The sequence below is a fragment of the Hylobates moloch genome, unplaced genomic scaffold (assembly GCF_009828535.3).
Source record: "Hylobates moloch isolate HMO894 unplaced genomic scaffold, HMol_V3 SCAFFOLD_2, whole genome shotgun sequence".
Lineage (NCBI taxonomy): Eukaryota > Metazoa > Chordata > Mammalia > Primates > Hylobatidae > Hylobates > Hylobates moloch.
The window spans coordinates 126,429,010-126,438,002 of record NW_026652277.1 but is presented as its reverse complement, the minus strand read 5'-3'; the positions used below and the strand labels follow the sequence as shown (position 1 = coordinate 126,438,002).

The 8,993-nt window shown below is 42.6% G+C and overlaps 1 protein-coding gene across 3 annotated transcripts in view; it reads right to left on the bottom strand.

Moving 5' to 3' along the window:
• Window positions 1-481: 481 nt before the first annotated feature.
• FOXO3 (forkhead box O3) overlaps window positions 482-8,993 on the bottom strand; it is a 131,031-nt gene continuing 122,519 nt past the window's right edge. For all 3 annotated transcript variants that reach the window (XM_058435454.1, XM_058435455.1, XM_032156086.3), the window contains exon 4: window positions 482-5,418. The gene's annotated coding sequence lies outside the window, so the exon portion shown is untranslated. The remainder of the gene's footprint in view (window positions 5,419-8,993) is intronic.

Here is an 8,993-nt window from a genome sequence, read left to right as displayed (position 1 = left end):
TGTTGCCACCAGAAGCCTGAAGTGTCGTGTCTGACTTTCAGCATGCGGGTCGGGCAGGAGGGCACTGTTGCCAACCAACGTTCATGTGTTGGACTCACGTGAGGAAGACCTCATCCAGGTCAAGCAACTGACAAGTTAAGACCTCAGACGCTCAGTGAGGGCCGTCTCTAAGTCCCAACTCCCTACTTATTCAAAGCTCCCTGGGCAACATGACTCAGAACACACCAAAAGTGGCTATCAGCCACCATGAACTACGCCATAAATCTGCCTTTATTAAGTTGTCTGTTGTCTGTGGAGGTCAGAAGTGGGCCAGAGAAAAAGTTTACTAGGTTCATTTAAACATTTTGCAATAGAGTCTCTCAGCTCTGTGGCTCTCCCAGCCTGTGGGGGAGTTCCACAGGGAGACCTTGAGATAAACTGCCATTTTATTCCTAGGGTTCAAGAAAGCGGAGGGAGAACAAAGAGACTTCTTGGAGTAAGATAGAGTGTCACTGATGCTTTATTTACATGCGTCACCATCTCTTTTACAAACTAGATTACGGTTTTAAGTGGAATACACAAGGCAATATCTACAAACACCAAGGAAAGTTAAGTACTGCATCTCTATTTCATTTGGAAAGGGGAAGATTCCCAAATCAAACTGGTTTTGATCCTTAAGAAAGGCGGCAGAGTTAATTCATGGCAACATATGGTTAGACAAAATCCGCAGGAAGAATGCCATATGATAGTGTTCGCATTGAAAGAAGGATGAGGTGCTTCAAATCAAAGTCTGAACTGCTTGACTCTCAGGTGTTTAAATATGGCCACGCACCATATTTACTTCTAGATTATATGGGATATGAGCAAGGAATTGAAACAGATAAGACAGTTTTTACAGATACTGTATACAGATTTTTTTTCCATTCATGCAACTTTTTTCTTAAAAAAAGTTAAACATGTGAAGCCAAAATGCACAATACATTTTTTTAAATATTAACTAATTTTTCTGGTCCTCCTTCACATTTGTTTACATTTCCCATGTACATAATGTGCTAGGACAAGTATACAAGAGAAGACTGATTGCCAGGCAATGAGATAATTTTAGAGAAATAAGTGACCAGACACATAGTTCTTAAAAGCAGCCGCACACGTATTTCTGGAGTGTGGCAAGAGGCCTCATGATCAATCATTCATCAAAGAAAAATATAAACAGATACAACTAAACAAGAGGAAAATATTCCATTCATTTAAACTGCATAAAATGTTACCCACTTAAGATTTAGATAAAATATAATATACTCTTTTATTTGGGCATCTGCTTCAAGACCTCATTTGACAGGCATGATTCCATCAGAACTTCACTTCCTCTAGTAGTACTCTGCCTCCCCGGTCTCCGAGAGAGGCTGGCTTTTTCGTACCTCTTTACTGGTGATTGCATTTCTACCAAAAAAAAAATTTTTTTTTAACATTATGCCTAATCATACAATGTTCACCCAAATACAGCAAGAAAAATAAAACCAGAGTTTGGAGCTATTAGGGTTTCCTTTTTGCTTTGAGAGAGGATGAGTAACTTTTTTTTTTTTTTTTTGACATGGAGTTTCACTCTTGTTCCCCAGGCTGGAGTGCACTGGCGTGATCTCAGCTCACTGCAACCTCCGCCTCCTGGGTTCAAGCGATTCTCCTGCCTCAGCCTCCAGAGTAGCTGGGATTACAGGCATGCGCCACTATGCCAGGCTAATTTTGTATTTTTAATAGAGATGGAGTTTCTCCATGTTGGTCAGGCTGGATAACATTTTTATTTCCCCTCGCAAGCCCTTCGCACCAACATGGAGGACTTCTTTTTGACTGCTTTATTCTTCACAGCCTTTTCCAAGAGATTCAAATCCTCCTTACTCTTTAAGTGGGGTTCACCAGATAGAGGCGAAGTCTGTCCCCACCATCTTTAAACTGCGTACAAGTTTGGAAGCCACCTGAAATCACACCCTGAGCGAGGCATACTTGTCCTGAGTAGTAAGCCATGGTGTCCTCTCCTCAGGGTGGGGAAGCCACACACACACAATGCTAAAAATCAACACCAAAAACAAACACAAAGTCCGCCTTGTACTACACGTGTGAATGATCCTCCCACTAACAGGAGTGACAAACTTCTGAATTTTTAAAATGTGTTTCAGCAATCATATTGCAGAGGATGCAATAAAGGAAACCAAGCTCAGATTCATTCACAGTTAATTGGGTACACTGAGCCTGGCAGCCAGTTCTCATGCCAGGACAGTGAAGGCTTGTGATAAAGCTCTTTCCTAGCTTTGGTAACAGGTATCAGGTTCTGGAGCCCTGGAGAGAACAGCAGATCCCAAGAGCGCATGTCATGTTTTCAACATTAGGTACTCTTCTAATTTCTCATCAAAAAGTAGGCGGCTCCCTAGAGCAGCTTATTTAGAGGCCAAGGGTGGCCTCGGATAGTTCTCATCATAAATCAAACATTACAGCTGCCAGGCCCCTTGAGGCTAAGCATTCTGCTGATATGCTCCAGATCAGAAAATTATTGTTAGGGACCCGTGACACTCACTCAGAATGTGACATGGTGGCCAACGGTTGGCCTGTCCTGGAAGCAGGATCTCAATATAAGGGGCAGAGGGCTCTGGCAGCACCCCTGCCCACTTTAGAACCGGGCTAGTCTCTGGGGCCCTGGCCTCTCTGCAGGTGGCTGAGGGTGAGGGTGCCAGGACCCTAGACAGGCTTCACTACCAGATTCTTGGCTGACCCTCTCCAGGGGCTGGCAGGTCTCGCAGTACTGATGCTGCACTTGACTTTACCCTGGTCTCAGCTCTCCACAACACTCTACATGTAGATGCTGTTTTAGTTACTTGAAAAAGAAAAAACAAAACAAAACAAAAAACCAAAGCATTCCCTCTTAATTCTCCTGATCTGTTTTGTGCTGCCTTGCCCTTGTACCTTCTCTGTCCCTTCCTCAGCTGTTTCAGAGTAAATGATAATCTGGTTCTAGGACATTCAGTAAGACATTCTGCCTGAAATTCAACAAACGCTAGAAAAGGAGAATAAATGAGATACCACATGTCTGAAAAGAATTCAACGTTTTAAAGTTGAAACACATTGGAGGGTTGCCTTTCTCACTCCCAAAGCGGCTCCCAGGGTCTGTAAAACTGCAAAGGCAAGTAGCTATTTTGTTAGTTACTTTGCATGTTTCTCTGAACTCAGGACAGTTCTCAGGACCCTCATGCTGGAAGCACTCTGGAATTCTCCTATCCCCCAACCCTTTTCCATCTCACTCCCCACTGCAGCCCCCATGCTACTACTGCCTCTGCAATGCATCCCCACCCAGGGCAGCATCCCTTAGGAAGCTTGGAGAGGCAATCCTCCTTCACTGCTACTGGAAAGTTCTTGCATACAGCACATTACTAAAGAATCCAGGAAGTGGCTAGCATTATTATAAAGGAATATAGTAAGCAAGTCTGGCTCACTGACAAGCAGACCATATGAATAGAATACATAAAAAAATTATACATACTTTAAAAATGAAGATTATAAACGTGTAGCAGTTTAGAAAAGGCAATGTGCTACAGCTCTACTATAACCACAATTGCACAACAATTTACAGATTCAGTAAAAGGCAGGGTGAAATCAACAGGGCCATCGCTCAAACATGGCAACCCAAGCGAGGCAGGAGACGTGTGACAATACCAAATGGAACTCTCATTATGCTAGGAGCTGTGATCACCACCAATATCACCCCCAGAGGAGTTATAAAGCCAAGGCGCACAAGGGGGCCCCTGGTGGCCGGTGGTGTGTGCAGGGGGTTGGGTGGCACGTCTGTGTTGGTGCCCACTGTCACGGTGCAAGCATCAGCAAGAACTCAAGCAGGGAAGTCTGTGCTGAAATACTAGCCTGTATTCCTAAGGCCCATGCATAAGGTTCCATTTTTGTACTGTACATGATAAAATATATTTATACATTTATATGCCTAATGCTTTTTATGCAAAGAAAAGAGTCTTCATATATCACTTTGGAGAAGTATGCATATGCTGTGCTAATCAGAGCATCATTACACCAATTTCATATGTACCAAAGGTGGTCCCAACTATTCCGTCTACCAAAGAAGGTAACGAATATAATCACACTTTCCAGGTTAAACAGAAAGCACCTATACAGCACCATAACTTTTTGAAAACACAACAAAATGAAATCCATAGAAGCAGAAAAAAAAGTTAAAACTGCCCTATTTTGTACTTCCATTGAGTCACTTGTACAATTACAACCTAAGCTTATATTTAAAAAATCAGTTTGTATGCTATTGCCTCTCACTCATACACTTCTAGCAGATCAGATTATACAGCAAGGCTGAAAATAATCAAGGATGTGTATTTAGGAAAACAGTGAAGTCAGAACTGCCTCAGCAATGACTTGGGTTTTTACTCTTCACACATTTCTCACTGCAAGCTTAATGCTCACCTGTAAGTTCATTTGTTCTGCAAAGCAAAACGGACTTTTTTTTTTTTCCTTTTCTTTCTCCTTAAAACTAAACCCTTTAGTGGCATTTGGCAATGAGTGGAGAGCTGAGCTGATTTCTTTCCTGAAAATATCAATATCCTAGTTTCTAACCAGCAGACCAACACTGTTCACATTAGCTGAGGACACTGACAGGAGATCACAGGCCCTACTGATCTGGCACCCGTAGACCTGGTGCTGGGGTCCCGTCCACAGATCACCCTGACTCAGAACTGGAAACACACTGGGCCGGACGCTGTGCTCCACTCATTTTGCCTATGCATGGTTCAGTCCTGGACGGGTGTGCATAGCAAACAATTGTGCCGTTGTTCAGTTTTTAGAAAAGGATAATTTTCTACCAAACAAAAGAAGAAAGAAAATCCCCCTTTAGTTTATGTAATTTGTTAGTTTATGGAGTTCCATGCGCTCAAAAGCTTGTGATGCTCAAACCCGGAATGGTAACTGGTACAACATTTTCTTTCTGTTTTTAAATTTGCTAGGGGAAGGACGGTTAACATTTTAACAGAAAAATACCGCAAGTTAATGCATGTGAAAAACTCAGAAAGTCAAAGGAAAACAAACACAAGAACAACACTTAAAACATCCCATAAACCATCGCAATATTAAAACACCACAGAATGGCCGACGGGGGCTCACGGTGTGCTCTGAACGAGGGTGGGTGGTGCTGAGGGGTGCTGTCCTCCACTGGCAGGCGGCTCACCACCCCGTACAAGGAAGATTTTGCATACTTTTTAGAGTTCTGTTCCAAGGGTAAGTGCTTCACCCAGGGTAAGGGGCCATTAACAGTCTCTGCTGGGTTAGGAAAATGGCGTGGGATTCACAAAGGTGTTAAGCTGTAAACGGTATCACTGTCCACTTGCTGAGAGCAGATTTGGCAAAGGGTTTTCTCTGTAGGTCTTGTGTCAGTTTGAGGGTCTAAAGGAGGAGAAAAGAAAACCAGAGATCATTAAGGGCATTGCAACAGCAATAGTGGGCACCTGAGGGCCACCTGTCAAGGCCTCCCATCTCCCTCACCCACCTCAGAGCCCAGGGCTGGCACAGCAAAGCTGCTCTGCTACACCACTTTCAAAGGTCTGAAAGCCTAAGGACAAAGCACAAAGATTACTTACCTTATTTCTCATGTTGTCCTTATTACAAAATGCTCTGAAGTTGAAAAGCCCAAAGGGAATGGGATCATTCACTTTGGGAGATAAAGAAAGCCATATTAGCGGTGTTTTGGTGGGTCCTTTTTAGTTAGACGTTCAAGGTGCAGGTAAGATTCTGTTCTAGACTTCTGGACTGAGGGATTTCCTAGGACATGGGACTTTCCATGCTAAAACAAGGAGAGCCGGTCATCCTAAGTAGATGAGTGATATTTTTCTGGTTCTTCTCTACTGGCTATGTGGACTAACTGAATTGCTTACCACCCCTTTCCATGAATACCCCAACACCAGTGGAGATGAAATGGCCACTTTCTATAAAGGCCTTAATAAGTCTGCACTGCTGGGTGTGGGTAATCTTGACTCCCCTACTCCCCACCATAAAAAGAGTAAGTAATTATTAAGTGGGCCATCTTAAGAATTTAAGAAATGGGGTCTTGCTATGTTGCCCAGGCTGGACTTGAACTCCTGGGCTCAAGAGATCCTCCCGTCTCAGCCTCCCGAGTAGTTGGGACTACAGGCATGCCAATGCACCTGGCTTAGGAATTTGATTTTTGTATTACAAATTTGGAGAAAAAAATTATATAACACATATATGGCCAAGAAATCCCCCATAAAACACCCCATTAACAATCAACAACATTATTATTCTGCCTCCAATTATTATTTTGTCTTCAATGGAAAGGCACAAAAAAGGTGCTCTTAGAGCATCTGAATTTATACAAGTCTTATTAGATGTCATGTGACCACTGGGCCCAGAAAAGTTAAAGGATGAAAAAAAAAGGATATTCATAGAGATGTCTTAATAGCAAAAGGACGTGACATGACAGACCTCCAGACATAAGATTCTTTGTTTATGGAGACAGTGTTGACGGTTATGGTGGTAAAGAAACGGCTCTAGGCCAAGAAATGGATAGAAAAGTGGTAGTGAAACAACATGAACTCATGCTTTTCTCACCAGACATGGTAAATAAGTAATGAAAAAAGCATCAATAAACTCACACACAAAATCACACTATATACATCTGCTTCTCCCACCTTTAGAGGTTGTACCGTAGGGTCATCAGGAATTCTCATGAGTGTACTGTAACTTCAATCTCTTCTGTGACTCTGCACTTGCTGGCAATCTTACCTTTCACTCTCAATGTTTGCAAACACAGCAGGACTTAGCATTTACAATGTTACATGCCCACGGTCATATTTACTTATCCTTGTTAAAGCTCCAAATTGAAGAATTTATGTTGTTTTACTGGAGGCAGGGACAATAAAGTATAAAAAGAAGCCCCTTTCTTCTTCCTGCCTATCCCTAGGTTTTAGTTTCCCTGGCTGATGGTTTTTTGGGGGCATTCTTTGCTTTGTAAAGCTACTAGATAATATTATCTTGGACTATAAAATAATGGCTTGTTGATTCTAGAGGGAGTAAAAGCTAAAGTAAATACTAGATCTCAGCATCTGTGAAGACCGTAGCTTGCTAAAGTCAGTGCTATTCTAACTACTCTACCTTGCCCCGCAAAGTATGAATGATTAGATAGCGTTTCACAGACACAGTCCTCTGGAAGAGGATTTGGTTTTTTCCCTCACAATAACACTTAATAAACCACCATCCAACATCACTATGTGATCAGTCATCAGGAGACTCCCATCCCCAAGTCCCCATCCTGACTTACTGTAAGCGCCGAGGGAGAAGCTGTAAAGTACTGCCTAATTCAGATCTCTCTCCAGTTCCCTTGGGTATTAATTATGCAGCCACAGAAGCCAGTGCATAATGGGAAGGTGACACACTTCATTCCCCAAGTACAGAGACAGGGAGTGTGGCTTGCTCCAATGTAGGCTGGGCCAACACAGAAGGAAAGAGGACAGAGGACACCCATGAGCCCCTAACAGAGCCCAATTTTGAGCAGAACAGGCTATCACCCCAAAGCCAGGGGTAGGAGGCCCACGTGGGACAGTCTAAAGCACCAACCAACCACAGTCCCCAGGCTTAATATCCATTCCTTCATCAAAAGGCCCCAAATCTTCAGAGAACTCCATTATCAAAAAAGAGATGTGCGAAGCACCACTTTCCCTTTCTGCAGATCGGGGTTGGGGTCACCTGTGAAGCTATGTTGTACAGTTTCCACTGAGGTCTCCCAGGCAATGCCCTCCCAGGGAGGCCTGCTCGGGAAACCGCCTTGGTGCTTATAGGCTGAATTGGTAGAGGATTTGGTCCAGGTATAGAGGCAACTCTTGCAGAGGATAAATTTAATACAGAAACTCCCACTCCAGAGAACAGAAAGGCCTTTGGTTTCCTCTGTGACAGAAGGAAAACAGATTGTAAAACACTGAAAATATAGAAGATAAATGTTGAACAGAAATACAATTATCCTTCTCAGAGGAACACCAGAATCACCATTCACAATGAAAACTGGGGTAATAAAAATAATCAAAAGGAAAGCAGCAGCTCATCTGTCTTAGATTTTTAATGGCTCTTCTGTGGCTCAATGTTTGTACATGCTTATCTGATTCAATCAAGGACAGAAAGAGTAGAGGGAGCATATTAAGTGATGAAACCTAGCTACTGAGCTGGGAAAGTCAATGATACTTAGCTTGGGTACAAGTTTCATGGGTTTTAAGAAAGCTCATGTCATTCTTAAATAGTTTAAAGTATGACATTTTAGTTACAAGGCTATTTAGTTAACTGTGAGATTTATGTGTATGTGTTGATGCTCTTCTAGTTTAAAAACACATCAGAGTAAGGGGCCAGGCATGGCAGCTTACGCCTGTAGTCCCAGCACTTTGGGAGGCTGAGGCAGGTCCCTTGAGCCCAGGAGTTGGAGACCACCCCGGGCAACATGGCGAAACCCCGTCCCTACCAAAAATACAAAAATTAGTCTCATAACCCGGTCTCAAAATAAATAAATAAATAAAATTTTAAAATGCTGTAAGAAAACACATCAGATTAAGCAAAACTTTTGAAAAGAAAATGAAGCTATAGCTGATGGAATTGTAGTTTACTCTGCAAGTACTAGGCAATATGCCAGTTAACAATAAATACAAAGATGTTGTTCTGTCCCATCAGTGACTTTCATTAATAAGGGAAGACGCCCTCCCTCCCCTCCCTGCCCAATAAACAAGTTTGAAATCAATTGTCGATACAAAGAAAATGAAATGGGGAGACCAAATAAATGATGAGGTCCATTCTAAAAATATCTACGGATGCTGTCATCTGGTCTCTGGTGAGAGCAAGTCCCTCTATAATCTTGGCATCTGTAGGGAAGACAAGTTTCTGCCTAATTATCACCATAAATCACATGATACTCTAAGAAAGAGAAATGCCTCCAAAAACTACACAAAACATAACAACCCCAATCA